Source organism: Cavia porcellus, unplaced genomic scaffold (genome assembly GCF_034190915.1).
Source record: "Cavia porcellus strain 051 isolate PalLab524CR breed Dunkin Hartley unplaced genomic scaffold, mCavPor4.1 scaffold_177, whole genome shotgun sequence".
NCBI lineage: Eukaryota > Metazoa > Chordata > Mammalia > Rodentia > Caviidae > Cavia > Cavia porcellus.
In genome coordinates, this window is record NW_026947660.1 from 341220 (window position 1) to 358872 (window position 17653).

The 17653-nt window shown below is 37.6% G+C and overlaps 1 protein-coding gene across 7 annotated transcripts in view; it reads left to right on the top strand.

Moving 5' to 3' along the window:
• Positions 1 to 17653, top strand: part of Stk38l (serine/threonine kinase 38 like) — an 88187-nt gene that overhangs the window by 43469 nt on the left and 27065 nt on the right. For 2 of the 7 annotated variants that reach the window (XM_063244531.1, XM_063244532.1), the window contains one exon: positions 4592 to 4686. The exons of 3 other annotated variants lie outside the window; for them this stretch is intronic. The gene's annotated coding sequence lies outside the window, so the exon portion shown is untranslated. Of the gene's footprint in view, positions 1 to 3291; positions 3427 to 4591; positions 4687 to 16877; positions 16984 to 17653 lie in introns of those variants that run through there. 2 more of the 7 variants (XM_063244533.1, XM_063244534.1) reach the window with 2 other exon arrangements.

Consider the following 17653-nt stretch of genomic DNA (forward strand, 5'->3'; position numbering starts at 1 on the left):
CCACGCTATCCTACGCCACTGGGCCTGCGGAACCAGTGGCCCTCCTGTGCCTGCTCAGAACTCCGCAATTCCAGACAAGCTGCGCCTCAGGGATACTGTGTGCCCACCTGCCCCTTGGAAGCTCCACAGCTCTCCAATCGCAGCTGGGATGTGGAGGCAGATGTAGACCCCTCAAACCCACCTCTCCACTTACTGCACCCAGAAGCCTGGAGGGACCCAAACAGTCGGGGCTCTGGGCAGAGTGCGCTGAGCACTCACCACAGGCTGCAGGGTCTCCGGAACCCGTGATGCTCCACCGCCTGCCGAGACATCCACAGTCCTCCAGACACACGGGGAGGCCGATGCAGGAGCTCCGGATCCACCCAGCCCCTCCTCTGCACACCAATGGCCAGGTGCGGGAGGCCCAAACAGGCTGGGCTCCGGGGATAGCGTGCGCCCTCCCACCCGTTGGAAGCTCATCAGTTCTCCAAGTGCAGCCGGGATGGGGACTCGGATGTAGAGGCCTCAAACCCACTTCTCCACTTTACTGCACCCGGCAGCCTGGAGGGTCCCGAACAGTCTGGGATTTGGGCAGAGTGTGCCGAGCACCCACCACAGGCCGCGGTTCCCTCCGGAACCCGCGATCCCTCCCTGCCCGCCGAGACATCCACAGTCCTCCAGACACACGGGGAGGCCGGGGAGGCCGACGCAGGTGCCCCAGATCCGCCCAGCCCCTCCTCTGCACACCGATGGCCAGGCACAGCAGTCCCAAACAGGCTGGGCTCGGGGATCTAGTGAGACACTGTCTTTAAAAACAAAAATCCTATTTCTAAAACAGTTTTGAAAATAAAAATGACAACTGCAACCATGTGGGCTGGGAGGAGAACCAAGAAGCCAAACCTTTCCCATGGGTCAGCCAGCTCATGTGCTGGGATACAAGAAGAGTTGAATCTCCCCCTATCCTAAGCAGCTGGCTGATTTAGAGAAACAGAGGCTAAGATGATAGCTACTGAAGTAAAAGCAACTTAATGCTTGTACTGTTAGATTGACTTTGCAGGCCTAAAACCGCTAGTCTGAGCATCTGTTTAGAGGATAACAATAAAGCAACTATGGGGGGATTTCGTTCTGTCTTGTTTTTGAAATCCAGTATTGTCCTCTCTGTTTGATTTGGTTCTATTTTATTGTTTTATTTTAGTCCTTTTAAAACAAAACAAAACAAAACAAAACAAATCAAATCAAAAGAAAAATGATAGTAACTTTGGCACCACTGTGCTATGCTAACCAAATTTAGTGGGCAAAGCAAGTTGTCTGCAAGATGTTCCTCTGGGCTGATGAAAGTATTTGACCCAACAGGGTTATGTTAGCTGAGAACAAAAGCAGAATCTCTGTAATATCACAGTAGATTATAAATAAGTTGGATATGTGTTACCTTGTGATGGTCATTTTGCTTTAAGTGTAGGAGAGGTAGGAAATATCTATTAGAGACTTAAATTTATAACTGATTTATATAAGAAAGGAGTCTTAAGAATGAATAAGAAGATTCAGCACAGGATGGATTCCTGAGCATTTAAAATGAGCCAGGAGATATTTTCAAAATATTTTTCCTTTGTTCAGTGATCTATTAAACATGATACAGCTATGAGGCAACCACCTTTAAGTCCTTTTCCAAATACTAGTTTTCATTCTCATAAATCTTATGTGAATGTAATAAGCATATACACAACTTGGAACTTTTATCTTTATTCAACAGGAAGCTGAAGCATAATAAGCTTAAGCATGGATCGGCAGGGGTCAAAATTCAAACCCAGGCCACTTAATCTTGTCTCACTGACTGTGCTGCCGTCAGACCATCACTGCAGCCCCACAGGGCTGGCAGTGATTGTCTCCATGGTAGAAATGTGGAACCTTAGTTTCTTTCCCCTGCACATTAGCTCTTTATACTTCCTAACCCTCTTGATGGTATTGTCCCTGAATTAGGATAGGAGGAGGTCCTCTGAAGAGTGACAGGGACCTCAGCTCATTAGGCCCACTTGGTAGGTTATAGGTTGGCTGACTTCCATTACAGCAAAAGAACTTTAGGAATATTACTATAATTATCAGAAGCCTTATTAAAGAAAGTAAGAGAGAATGGAAAGAGACTACAGCCAGAGTCACTGGGGACATTTAGACTGATGAAGTTTCAAAATGGCCTGCTCACAAGAAGGGACCAGTTTTATAGGTGCTGAGGTGGACTGAGATATAATTGATCATTATTTGGGTCCTGGTTTCATAGTTCTAAGAATCTGTGACTTGCAGGACAGTTTGGTTCCTTTAAGATGTTTGTGCTTGCTTGGGACTGGGCTGCATTGATTCCGTTGCTTCTGCATGGGAGGAGGTGAACCTGTCCATGAATGGTCTGTAAGGCTCGCTCAGCCTTTCCTGGAAACCTAGGTGATTGATACTGCTTTGAAGACTTGTAGGCATTGTTCTAAGGTGGGGGGGGGGATTTCTGGACATTGTGAAAGCTGGAGTTAAATATTCCTGGAAGCCCTGAAAATTACCTTATTCTTGTGTTACTGTCCTCTGTCTGAGTAAATTTGGAACCAACAGCCTTGCAGTGCAGACACACTCTTAAGTGATTATCATGCCTAAGTGCAGAGCTAAGCAGCTGTCGACACACAGTTTTTAAGGTATTATGAGAGACATACGAAATGAAGGCAGAGATGCCAGGCTTCATCCTGCTTTTAGTTACTCATTTGGCACCTGCAGGTCCAGTTTCTATGTCCTTGCTACAAATCTTTTCTTGTCTTAGTTTGTCCCTCAATGTTGACGGAATGAGGGTGTTGGCCAATACACTTTGTATGTTTTTTCTCCAGGTTAGTGTATGAGAAAGGAATAAGCTAAATTTTTATTTTCTGAAATGCCTAGCATAAGTCTGGAGTAAAGAGTAGAGTACAGATATAAATAACTTGGATTGAAGTTGCAGTTTTCTGAAAAATAATAATTTTTAAATTACAATTTTTCTTGTCTGCTTTCTACCTATCTTTATTTCTACCTCTGGATCATCGTTTATCCCATCATCCAGATCTGAAACCCAGAGATGATTCTAGACTTCATTCTTTCCAGCCAAGTATTTGAACTCTTCTTTATACTTCTCCTGTTGTTTGAGTATAGATCTTTATTATTCCATACTGAAACAGACTTATACTCCAATATGTTTAAAAGAAGCCAGCAGGTAATTAAATGAGTGAAGGACACTGGACATGAGAAAGGGGAACGTTTGTGGATTAGCTGGGATGTGGTATTGCAAGGAATGCCACTACTTCATTGTTCCTGCCTTCATTTTCCAGGCAGAAAGGGGAATTCACTGTTATTAGACCCAATCTTTGAAGAGCACCTGGAAATCTGGACTTGTGTATGAACTCTTCCAATTTGTAAATCACAGTGCAAGACATACAGTATATGGATGTAAGCGACTAGTTTATAAGCTTCATTTCTACATTATTTATTATTATTGCTAATATTGTTGTAGTACTGAGGGTAATTATTTTCCTTTTCTTTTTTTTTTTTTTTTTTTTTTTGAGACAGGGTCTCACTATGTAGTGCAGGCTGGCCTTGAACCCACAGAATGACTTGCAGTGGTCCTTCTGTCTCAGTCTCCAGAGTGCTAGGATTGTAGGCATATACCACCACATCCAGATTCCTTTTTTTGTGTGTGTGTTTTTGAGATACAATCTTACTATATAGTTCAGGCTGGCCTTGAGCTTACTTTGTAGCCCAGGCTGGTGTCCAATTTAAAATGATACTCCTGCCTCAGCCTTCTGAGTGCTGAGATTACAGGTGTGAGCCACCACACTTGGCTTTACATATTCATTCTTGAGACCTCCTGACCTGATTTATAGTCCTCTATTCTAATCTGTACTCCTAGGTTTTTAGTTTTTGCCATCATAATCTAATGAAAGTACAAATCTACAAGGTACAAAGTAACATTAAAAAAATCAATGTCTTTTACAAGAATAATGAACTAGCTGGAGGAAATCAGGAAAACAATTCCACTCATAATAGTTTCAAAACAAACAAGTAAATAAAATACCAGGAATCAACCTAACCAAGGAAGTCAAAGACTTGTAATGAAAATTAAAGAACAGTGAATACAGAATTGAAGAAGGCACTAGAATTTGGAAAAATCTCCCATGTTCATAGGTGGGCTAAATTAATATTATTAAAATGGCCATATACCAAAACCAATCTATAGAGTCATTATAATATCTATCAAAATTTCACTGATATTTACAGAAGGATGACCCTAGAATTCCTATGGAAACACAAAAGATTGAGAATAGCGAAGCAATCCTAAGCAAAAGTAGTAGTTCTGGAAGCATCACAATACCCAATTTCAAATTATATTAAAAAGCCATAGTAACAAAATAGCATGGTACTGCCACAAATGTAGACATAGATACTAGTGTAATGGAAGACACAGAAACATAACCCTGCAACTACAACCACTTGATTCTTGATAAAGGAGCCAGAAATATGTAATGGAGAAAAGACCACTGATAATAAATGGTATTGGGAAAACTGGGTGTCCACATGTAAAAGATTGAAACTAGATCCCTCTCATGTTGTGCAGAAATCAGAATGGATGAGAAACTCATATGTGACCAGAAAATTTGAAACTGCTAGGAAAAAAACACAGAGGGAAGACACTTGAATCCACAGGCCCAGGTAAGCACTTCCTGACAAGGACTTCCATTGCATCTAAAATTATAGCACAGATCAACAAATGGGACTGTATCAAATTTAAAAAGTTTCCTGTGCAGCAAAGGAAATAACAGTAAAGATACAGCTTACAAAGTGGAGAAAAATCTTGCCTAGCTATTGTTTTGACAGAGAATTAATATATAGAATATATAAAGAACTGAAGATCTTAACATCAATCAAATAGCTGTCAGTTAATAAGCAAATGAATTGAATAAATTCTTAAAACAAGTGCAAATGGCCACTATATATATGAAAAAATGTTCAACATTGTTAGCTGTTAGAGAAATCAAAACTACATGGAGATTCCTTCTTAGCTCAGTCAGAGTAACTATCAAGAATATAAGAATACGAAAAATAATACATGCTAGTGAGAATGGTAGGGGCACTTCTACACTCCTGGTAAGAATATAAATTAGTAGAGCCACTCTGGTGGTGTTCTGGTGGTTCCTCAAAAAACTAAAAGTATGCTGTATATAGCCTAACAAATTAAAAGGCTGCATGCATATGCATGTTTATTATAGCACAATTTATAATAGCCAAAGTATGGATCCAGGCTAGGCACCCATCGACAGATGAATGGGTAAAAAAAAATTGGTTTTATCTCTACACAATGGAAGATCAACTGTTAGTGGTATCTGTATCAGGGAATGGAGGAGTCTGGATGGAACATGTGAACAAAGGTGTCTAGTATTTTTATCAATCTGGGAATTCTAGACTTGCAAAGCATATCCTGTTCTTTTTCTAGCTAATGAAATGGCGTTAATAAAAGACAAAGTTTTAAACTCATGAAAAGGATGAATTTCCAGCATAACAAGCGCTACTCATCAGATCAGTCTTCGTAATAATTTGAAACTTCTTAGCTTTATGCAATTTAAATTTTAAAGACTGTGTCTGATTAGAAGACCATAGTTTTTTCTTGTTTTTTAAGTCATTTGTTAAAAAGATAACTATTTTATCTAGACTAAGGATGGGCCTTTGGCTTTTGCTTCAAACTCATCTCTTAAGATTTTTACCAAGTGTTATGGTATTTTCAAAATACAAACCTGTAGTTTTGTTAAGACAAAATAGTATAGTATGGAGTTTATAGAAACATTTTACAGAAATCTAACGTATTCCTAAAAAGATTTTATGGTAGGACTGGAGATTTACCTTAGCAGCATAAGTGCCAGCCTGGCAAGTGCAAGGTCTTGAGTTCAATATTCATTAAAAAAAACAAAACAAAACAAAACTTTATGGTTTAGTTCTAGATGGTGTCAAGGACTGATGGATCTCAAGTCCCAAGGTGGAACATTTTGGATATTAGTTAATTCTTAAGGTTTTTTTTCTCTCAAAATTTATTTTGTGATATAAAGTGAACCATTGTGATACAAAGTGATCCCCCAAAATGAAACTTAATCATCTCTCGAGACCATGGCTCTGGAATCATTCAATCCTAGAACTGACTCAGTGAAACTTGTGCTGTCAGTAGCTGATCTTCAAGGCTTACAGTACTAAGGCTGCAGCAATTCCACCTGGAGGTGGCCCTGGCCCTTTTCTTATGTCTCTATCACCTGTGCCTCCCTTGGCTGTTCCTCCAGTACTTTAGCCAGTGGTTTTCATAGACTAGCTGATATTCACAATGGCAAAAGAAGAGGGCTTTTGTTTAATTTCAGTAATTAGCACCTCAAAGACAAAATGATCTACCTGTGTATGCTCACCAGTGTAAGGCTTTCCCTCCTCAGTCAGATTTTACCCCCCCCCCCCCCCATGGTATCTGTAGTAACTTAGGAACTGGCTTAATGTTTTGTGGTGATCAACTTAAATTCAGGCAAGGAATTCCTCAACCTACAGGTTTCAGGTGTTCACAGCTTTTAAACAGTCTCCTACAGTCTTCATTTGTGGTGCTAGTGACATTTTTAAAAAAAATTTTATTTAAAGAAAGACTAAACAAAATAGAAAAATGGGTAGAAATAATATATACGTTCAGAGAAAAAAATAAATCACTAGTTAATGTTTACATACTGTCCTTTTACAAATAGAAATAGTTGTTCATGATACAAAAGTGGAACACGTAAAGTGGGAATTCAAACAGCAAGACTGCAAACAGTTCTGTTCAACTATCCAACAAAATCTTAGTAATATGGTTGTCAATCCTTTACACTTCAACATACATGCAGTTATCCATATCTTCATTTATGTTGAGATTAAACAAACCAAAGCAAGCTAAAATGATTCTGAACAAAGAATAATAGTATTACTGGATTTCACATCATGACACTCCAGGATCAGCACTGGGTACTGTAGTGTCTTTTTAAACTTTTATTTAAAGAAGGTAAACAAAACAGAAAACAGGTAGAAATAATACATACTTTCAAAGAAAAACAGAAATCACTAGTTGATGATTACAGATTGTCCTCTTACAGATAGTTTTTCAAGATCCTAAAGTAGAGCATCTAAAGTGGGGATTCAAACAGTGAGACCGCAACCAGTTCTGTTCAACTATCCAACGGAAACGTAGAAATATGGTTATCAATCCTATACACTTAAACGTACATGCAGTTATCTATATCTTCAATTATGTTGAGATTGAACAAACCCAAGCAGGCCAATATCACTCTGAACAAAGAATAATACTATTGCTGGGTTTCACATTATGACACTCCAGGATCAGCACTGGGTACTTTAGTGTATCTTTTTCTTGAAAGTATCTGTTCATTTCTGTTTTTTAAAGAGAAAGAAACAACAACAACAAAAAAAAAAAAGCATGGAGAAAAAAAGGGTAGCAATAATACAAAATTACAGAAAAACAGTAAGAATTCACCAGTTGATAAGTTACATATTGTCATCTTAGAAATAGTTGTTCAGGCTACAAAATTAAAGTATGTAAAGTGACATTCAAATAGTGACACTGCCAACAGTTCTGCTCAGTGATCCAACAAAAACTTAGTAATATGGTTATCAGTCCTACACACTTGTTTTTTATCTTAAAGAGGGTAAGATTAAACATATCAAAACAGAACAAAATAGTTCAAAAAGAAACAATTTAAAGAAATACAGATTTCTAAGCAAGTCCACTAGAGATCTTCACTGTCTATCGTATTGTCTCTAGTTTTCTTCCAAATAGTTGTCCCCATCTTCATACACATTGAATACATACTGCATATTATAGAACTAATCAAATCATTACAGGATGATGAAGGCTTTTTAGGTCTTTAAGATCTGACATTGGGGAGGACAATAATGACTGCCATAGAGTCTCATTCTTTCGTAGTAGCTGTCCTTATCTTTATGTGTGCTGAAATTGAACTTAAGAGACTAGACTAATATCACTCTGAACAGTGAATAATAGTATTGCTAGATTTTATATCATAATGCTATAGAATTAGCATTGGGTTTCTTAAGTATCTGTTCCCATAAATAGTTTAAAAATTCTTCCCATGTGTGAATTTCTACATGTATATCTATCTTCTCTGTATTATAGGGAAAAGCAAATCACAACAAGACAGCAAAACAAATTCCTAGAAAAACATGCAATGAAAAAGACACATAAGACCACAATATTAGGTAATCTACTGTTGTTACTATGCTTTCTCTTATTTTCAATAGACTTGTCTACATCATCAGGCTTAATATAGTTAAGCCTAGTATTATATAGATATTTTTATAAAAACACAACTTTGCAAACCTTGTAGGACTTGAGAGCTGTTAATAATCAGAACCGGTACGGATATCTTTTACATCTTGTCATCTTCAGAGTAGTTGCCTCTACTTTTAGACTTGATACTATCAAGCATACCAAATTTGAATAAAATCAGCCAAGGCAAAACCGCGGTCTAACAAATCAGATTCAAATAAGATCAGTCATAATAAGACAATGTAATTAACACAGGGTTTCAGTTTAAGTTAATAGGAAATTAAGGGTAGTTACTATGGTATAACCTGCTATTTTTGGGTTAGATGTCTGTGACCTCAAATCTGATATGAGTGGACAGACTGGAGCAAAATAAATTCAAACTAAACAGAGTGATAAGACTACTATGACTTTTAAATCCTGATACACTATTAACAGTGACCTCTGCCTTTTTTTATTATAGTGTATCAAAGCTATCTATATATATATATATTTTTAATTTAAGAGGAAAAAGAGAAAAACACAAAACAAAACAAAGCAGTGTAAGGTTACACATAATGCAGAACTACAAAAAAAAAACATAACAGTAAGAAATCACCTGTTAATAGATTACATATTATCATCTTGGAAATAGTTGCTCAAATCAGAGTATCAGAGAGACTTCAAACAGCTGTGTTCAATGATCCAAAAACATTAATATAGTCAGCTATTTAACACCCCTAAACACACTTGCTGTTATATCAGTTAGATCTCTCTTTTTTTTCCTTCCTCTCTTTTTTACAACAAAATTTACACATTTTGGATATTATTACTCCTTAGTTCTTATTACTTTTTTTGGGGGGGAGAGAATAAAGTCAAATATGGCAAAACAAAGCTGTCAGTCAAAACAAAGGATAGACATAGCACATGATGTAGAACAGTACAAGGTTATTAACAATGGTTATCAACGTTGTCTCTTGTTTCCTTAAAAAGATTTGTCTATCTCATTAGATATTATAAAGTTGGACAAAACAATAGAGAACAAGACCAATAAAACTTAGGCATTGTAAACATTACAGGACTTCCAAAGTAGACAATAGTCAAACCAGAATGGGCATCTTAGTGAATCTTATTGCCTTCAAAGTAGTTGCCTATACCCTCAGACTTGATACTATTGCACAGAATGGAACAGAGTCTAATCAGTCAAAACAAGATCGTGGGAGTATTACAGGACTTCAAAACAAGTTAATAGGAAATCGAAAAGAGTTACTATTATATATCCTAATTTTTAAAATTTTTCCCTTAATTAAAATAAACATAAGAAATAACTAAATAATTTTTTTAAAGAATAGTAGTTACCATAGTGTCTGTCTTTTTCCTTGAAATATTTGGATAAAACTTCATATACTATAGCATCAAATATTTCTGTATCAAGAAGCCCAGAATAAAGCCTTTCTAATTAATAAGTGAAAATTTTATAAGGCTTCAAGGCCACATAATGGGGAATCATGATTACCACATAGTAGTAAAATCAACATGGTATTGGAATCAAAACAGAGCCGAAGATCAATGGAATAGATTAGAAGATACAACCACAACTACAAACACACTCAACCACCTTATCTTTGATAAAGGAGCCAAGCAGGTTCACTGGAAGAACGACAGTCTCTTTAATAAATGGTGCTGGAAAAACTGGCTCTCCATTTGCCGAAAACTAAAGCTAGACCCATGTCTATCACCATGTACTAAATTAATATCTAAATGGGTCAAAGATCTGAATATTAAAACAGAAACACTAAATCTGTTGGAAGACAAATTGGGTAGAAACCTTGGAGACATAGGAGTAAGGTAGAGAATTCATGAACAGGACTCAAAGCTATCTATATTAAAGATTATAGCTTACCATCTCTGCCTTATGTCTGCTACTCCACTTTACTGCTATAATTTGTCCACCTTACTCCCTCATTCCACTGTCTGCCCCATTCATTGAGGACTCTCTGCCACTGTTGCTGGAATCCTGGTATCCTTTCCTCTCTCTCTCTCTCTGGAATGTCCTTTAGCACTCTCTGTAGGGTTGGTTGGTGGCCGTGAACTCCCACAGTTCCTCCTTGTCTTGGAAACATCTTATTTCTCCATTAATTTTGAGAGAGAGTTTTTCTGGGTATATCAGTCTTGGTTGCAAATTATTTTCTTTCAGGGCTTGGACTATTTCCCCCCAGGCCCTTCTTGATTTGAGAGTTTGTGTTGATAAGTCTGTTGTTATTTTGATTATTTTCCTGTTGTAGGTTATCCGCTTCTTTTCCCTGGCTGCTTTTAGTATTCTTTTTTTTAAAATTTTATTTAAGGAGAAAAAAGAAAAAAAAAACAGAAAAAGGGTACAAGTTACACAGAATTTCAGAAAAAATAAAACAGTAGGAAATCACTAGTTAATTACATATTGTCATCTTAGAAATAGTTTTTGAAGTTACAAAATTAAAGCATATAGAGGGGACTTTCAAACAGTGAGACTGCAAACAGTTTTGTTCAATGATCCAACAAAATTCAGTAATATGGTTATCTGTCTTATACACTTAAATATATATGCAGTTATATCTTTTAGAGAACTTTCTTTTCCTTTCTTTTGTACAATGACAATTACACATTTTGGGTTTTATTACTCCCACAGTTCTTACTACTTTTTTTTTTTTTTTTGAAGGAAGTAAAACCAAATGTGACATACCAGGACAGTCAGTCAAATCATAATACATAATACATAATGTAAAAACAAAATACATAATACATAATGTACATAATACATAATACATAATGTAAACACAAAATACAAGGTGATCAACAATGGTTACCATAATGCCTTTTGTTATCTTAAAAGTAATTTCCTATATCATCAATTATAATAAAATTGAATAAAACAGTAAAGAATAAGACCAATAAAACCAAAACATTGGAGACATTAGAGGACTTCAAAAGAAGATAATAGTCAACCAGAATGGGCGTCACAATGAATCTTATTGTCTTCATAGTTGTTGCCTATACTTTGAAACTTGGTACTATCAAGCATAACAGAATAGAGGAAAATCAGTCAAAACAAGACGGTGAGAGCAATACAGAGTTTCAAATCAAGTTAATAGGAAATCAAAGTGGGTTACTGTAATATATCCTATTTTTTATTTATTTTTCCCTTAATTAAAACGATAAAAATGAAAAAGTAGATAATAAAAAGGAGATTGAGATAAAAAAGAGGGCATAACAACAAAACAGCGCAGGTCCAAATAGCCATTTAAGCAAAATAGTGTTTCACCACAAGATAATCTCAACATAATAGTAGTTACCATAGTGTCTCTTCCCTTAAAATCTTTGGGTATAACTTCGTATACTGTAGCATCAAACATATCAAGACAATGTAAAACCGTTCAAGAGAATGACAGTATTACAGGGTATTTAGAATCAACTAACAGAAAATGAACAATGGTTTCTGTATAATCTCCTTGTCTATAAAAGTTTTTGTTTATATTATCACATATAATGAAATCCAATAAGATACAACACGTTAAAACCGATGGAGACAGAAGAACAAAAGCTTGAAGGGACTTCAAAACAAGAGGATATTAAATCAGCACTATCTATTTTGATGTCTTGTTTTCTCCAAAATTGCTGTTCCTACCATCCAACCTTCTCTGCCTCATTTTTGTTGAGCTCTTTATCTGTCATTAGTTGTCAGTTTGTCCTCTTCATTTCACTTTCTGTTCCATTCATTGTGGCCGCTCTGCCACTGTTTCTGGAATCTTGGTATTTTTCATTTTTAGAATATCCTGCAGTAATCTTTGTAGAGTTGAATTGGTGGTTGCAAATTCCCTAGTTCCTCTTTATCCTGGAAGCACCTTCTTTTTCCATCAATTTCTAGAGACAGTTGTGCAGGATATATCAGTCTTGGCTGGAGGTTATTATCTTTCAAAGCTTGAATTATTTCCCCCCATGCTCTTCGTGATTTGATGGTTTGTGCCGAGAAGTCTGCTATAATTCTGATGGGTGTTCTCCCTTGTAAGTGTTCTGTTTCTTGTCTCTGATGGCTTTTAATATTCTGTTCTTATATTGGATTGCTGGAATTTTGATTATTATATGCCTGGGTGTAGCTCTGTTTGGGTTGTAGGTGGCTGGGGTCCTGTATGCCTCATACATCTGAGTATCTTTACCTTTTGCTAAATTAGGGAAACTCTCCTGGATTATTTCTGTGAGTAGCTTTTGTAGTTCATTTGTTTGAGTTCCTAATTCTTCTTTTATGTTCTTAATTCTTAAGTTATAGATCCTTTTATCATCTTCTAGTCTTTGTATTATTGCTGTTTGTTTTTTTGTTATTTTTAAGAAGTTTTTCATTTCATGCTCCCACCTTATAAATCTGTCCTCCAGTTCTGATAATCTATCCTTAGTTTTTTTCAAGCTGTTATGCCAGTTTTGATAGAGTTTTTAGTTTCCTGGTAATGTCTTTGAACCTGCTTCACGTATTCTATGTTTTCTCTATTTTGTCCATCAAACAATTCTTCCCTTTTTTTGTGTTCTTTCATTCTACTGTCTGTTTTTTCTTAGGCGGTGCTTAGCATTTTTCTAACTATTCTACTTATTTCTTGCTTTATTTCATTAAATACTTCATTTTTGAACTCGTCCATGAGGCTCCGGAGATACAGCTTTATGTCTATAGGTGCCGTGTCGGATATTGCATGTTTTCTGTCTTCATTCTCTTTTGCATTTACCTTTCCTGGATCAGTGTTCTCAGGATTGGGGACTGAGGACCCTTTCTTGTTGCTCCCTTTTCCCATACTTTTTGTTCCTTCCATACAAGTATTTGTCGGAGCCCCAGTTTTTTTTTTTTTTTTTTCTCTTTGTCTGTTATGATTTGTTTGAATCCGCCGGCTAGGTGTTCCCACCCCCTGCAGTGTACTAGGGAGACACAGACCTGGGCAGCCTCTGCTGTTCCCGCCCCTCCAGGTCAACCTACTGAATGCTTCACTGCTACAGTGCATCACCAGGCGCAGGGACCTGATTTGGGCTAGCCTACTGGATCTTAGTCCATGGCGTCACCAAGCCAAGCGTTCCCCACCACTCCCGCTTGAGAGGGGACTATGTGACTAAAGTCACTGTTGGAGCCTCCTAATCTATGAAAGCGTCCCCATTTCTCTCACTCACCGCAGGTTGATGCAGGGCTCCCTGCCAGTCCCGCTCTCAACACCATTTGGTTCGCTGATTCCAGCTCTCAGAGTTTTCGCGCGTCTCTCTCCCTGCCGTGCGGATTGGGATGCAGTAGCGGCAGCACGAAATTCAAATTGCAGCTTCCAGTGGCGTGGGATCCAGCTTCCGCACTGAGATTTTATCTGTTCTGTTATAGCATCAGGATTGCATTTTCAGTTGGTTTCTTTCAGTTTAGTTCATTCCTGGGTCGGCAGGGTACATCTCCCCTCGTGTAGGACTCCTCACACGGCACCGCTCCTGGATTCTAAACTGGTAATCTCAGAGAGCCTCTGTGGCTGCTGTTATTTGTCTGCCATGTTCTCCCGGAAGTCCTGCTTTTAGTATTCTGTTCTTTTGGTGGATTTCTGGAATCTTGATTATTATATGTCTGGGTATAGATCTGTTTTGGTTGTAGGTGGCTGGAGTTCTGTATGCCTTATTTATCTGGATATCATTTCTTTTTCCTATGCTTGGGAAGTTTTCCTTTAATATATCTGTGAATATTCTTTGTAGTTCATTTTTGGTTGCTCCTGCTTCTTTGCTCACATGCTTTATTCTTAAGTTATTTATCCTTTTGTCATATTCTAGCCTTTGAATTGTTTCTTTCTGGTTCCTCGTTATTTGTAAGAGGTCTTTTGTTTCACGATCATAAATCTCTCTTCAAGTTTCAAAAGGCTAACTTTAGTTTCTGTCAAGGCATCTTGCCAATTTTCAATGGAGTTTTTAGTTTTCTGGTAATCTCTTTGTATCTGTTTCATGTATTCTAGGTTATGTTTAAATTCTTCATCAGAGGTTTCTCTTTCTTTTCTGATTTCCTCTGTTCTTCCATCTGTGTTCTCTTGGGAGGGGCTTATCATTTCGTTAATTAATCTCTTTATATGGTGCCTCACTTGGATCAGAAGTACAGTTTTAAATTAGTCTATGAGGTCATGAAGGTATTTCTTTATATCAGCTGATGCTGTATCTAGTAATGGATGGTTACTGTGCTGGTTCTCTTCTGTATTTACTTCTCCTCGGCTTATTTTCCCAGGTTTGGCTGCTGGAGGGTTTTTTTTTTTTTTTTTCTATCTCTTGTCATGTTTCTGGTTTCTTCCATACTGGTGTGTCTTGGCCTCTCTCCATATTGCTTAGGGTCTTTCCAAAGCGTGCTGACCAGAGTTTTTGTTGTCCTCCAAATTTGCTTTTATCTGAGGTGTAGATGTCCAGGTATAGCTCTGTTTTGGTTGTAGTGGCTGGAGTTCTGTATGCCTCATACATCTGAATGTCATTTCCTTGTCATATGTTTGGGAAGTTTTCCTTAATTATTTCTGTGAATAGTCTTTGTATTTCCTTTGTTTGTACTCCTGCTTCTTCTTTCACATTCTTTATTCTCAAGTTATAGATCCTCTTGTCAAATACTCAACTTTGTATTGTTACTTCTTGTTTCCTTGTTACTTTTAAAAAGTTTTTCTTTTCCTAATCCCACATTGCCAACCTGTCCTCCAGTTTGGATAATCTATCCTTAGTTTCTTTCAAGCAGTTTTGCCAGCTTTCAATGGAGTTTTTAATTTCCTGGTGATCTCTTTGAATCTGCTTTATGTATTCTATATTTTTATATTCTTCATCAAATGGTTCTTTCCTTTGTTTGAGTTCCCCCCTTCAGTCTGTGTCTGCTTGAGGGGTGCTTAACATCTCTTTTATTAATCTTTTTATATCTTGCTTTACTTGGCTAAATATTTCACTTTTGAATTCGTCTACGATGTCCTGAAGATATCTCTGTATTTCCACTGGTGCCATGTCTGATATTGCATGTTTGCTGTTCTCGTTCTCCTTTGCATTTACCTGTCCTGGGTCAATGTTCTCAGGGTTGGGACTTGGGGACTTTTGTTGTTGTTTCTTCTTCCCATCTTGTTTGTTTCTTCCAGGAGGTCTCAGTTTCTTTCTTTGTTGGTTACAATTCTTCTGAAGCATGCTGGCTAGATGACCCTTCCCACTAACCAGTGACATTTTTTGAAACAGTAAAATATTTGGACATAGAACAAAATTACTTGTTCTTTCTATTGTTTCACCGTTTCCTCACTCAGGTCCTGAATTTTAACCAAGTGACCTTACCTATCATCCTGCCTGCCCATCCCTCTCACCACAGAAAGTATACCTGTAATGGCCAAAAACTGCACATGTGCTACGCTGTATAAAGACAGTTAACACTGTTGGGAAGAAGCCCGTGGGTTGTGAAGGTGCTCTATGGAGAGAGAAAGTTTTTGCTCTTCCCTAAGTAAGAATTCCTACAAAAGTAGAATGCATTTGCCATAAGATGTGTCTGTTCCTTTTGCTGATTTATTTTGTTTGTTAGTTTTTGGTGAACTGAATTAGGATAAAGTAGCTTCCAGAATTTGATAAAGTGGCCTCCAGTTGCTGAGATACTGGCAACTGAAGACTGATCTTTGCCCCTTGATAGGCTGGGTAAGGCAGCTGTCCTACAGGGGTCCTGCAGCTAAACAGCTCCCTCCGTTCTTCTTTCTTACTGCTATAAGCATTACCTATGATCACATAGCTCTATTGGTTTTATTTCTTTGCACTGTTTTCAAAAGCCACATACCACAGCTACTCCCACCCCATCTTTTATTTTTGAAAAGGGAGGTCTTGCTATATTGCCTCATAGCCCCAGCTAGGCTTGAACTTGCAGTTCTCCTGTCGGCTTTCCCAGAGTGTTGGGATTATAGGTGTGTGCCACCACACCCAACTACATTAATTTTTAATAAAGAATATGTAGATGCTAAACAGTTAATGTTGAATCTTGATCATTTTTTCCTACTAGGCACTGGCAAGCCATTTTGAAATGGCTTTTATGAGCCATAAACTTATGGTTATTTCCTTGTTCAAGAGTACCTACCTGCTAGAAAAAAAGGAAGGGAAAATCACAAGTCATTTTAAGATCTTTAGATATTGCTCTTGATTGAAACTTTCAATCAAGAACCTCCAGCCGTGAATGTTTGTTGGGGAAATTAATAGGCACTTGTTTACTAAAGTGTCCGAAGAGAAATATCTATGAACCTAAATTTTAATATACCCAAAGGAAGTTCTTAAGTTTACTGCAAATTATATGCTTATCCCCCTTTGGAGGATTTACAATGTGTGTTAGCATATAAAAGATTCTAGGGGGCTGGGATGTAGCTCAGTGATACTGGTAATTTCTTTTCCACAGTTGCTTATTGGTCAGCCTTTATAGAGTACTTTATGTTTTGCTAATTCTTTCAACTTTCTCCAGAATTCCCCATGTGATAGATGGTCTTATTTTCTCATTAGTGTCTGCTGTTGGTGCTGTTGTGAATGTTAAACATACCAGGAAATAAATGTTTTTATCCAGAGCTGCTCCTAGCTTGAGGAATGGGCACCCGAAGTGATCAGGACCAGTGCCTAAATTGGGCCCTGAAGGATCTGCAGGCTCTCTGCAAATGAGAATGCTGTTCAGGGTAGGTAGATCAAGAGAGGACTTGGAGGCATTGACAGGCCTCGGAGATGTTGGGAGAAAAGAGTGATGAGGCGATGTAGCACATAAGCTCGGAAGGCACGTTAGAGCCCTGACTCCATGGCCCATACAGTGATGGTGAACCTGTAGCGTGTGTGCTGCAGTGGGCTGTTTGTGTCTTTGAAAGCTCTAAAAGGTTTGCCATCCCTGGTCTACTAACTGTGTGGATTTTCCCGAGTTTCAGTTCCCTTTGTTAGGGCTATTGTAATGCAACATGCTGCTGTCTTAAATTCATGCGAGAAGAAAGGGAAATCATGTATAAAGTATCAGAAAGGTCCTGAGATACACTAAGTATATGTGAGAAGTACTTTAAAAAAAAAAATCATGCTAAGTTAATTTGTCTTGCTTTGGCAAGGAAGATCTGTGAAAAGAATTTAAACAAATGACATGATCAACTTCTTGCTATGAAAAGATTTAAAATAATGTGCAAATGAGGAGTTTCTAATATCAAAACAATAGATTCCAGTTTCACATATGACAGGTTAGTGTTCAAGCAGTACACCGAGTATAAACCCTTAAGGGAGTATGAACTGGGAGCTCACCATAGTTACTTAATTTCAATCTGTACTTAGCTTGCTTGACAGTGAGAATATGAAAGATCATCTGGTTCATTC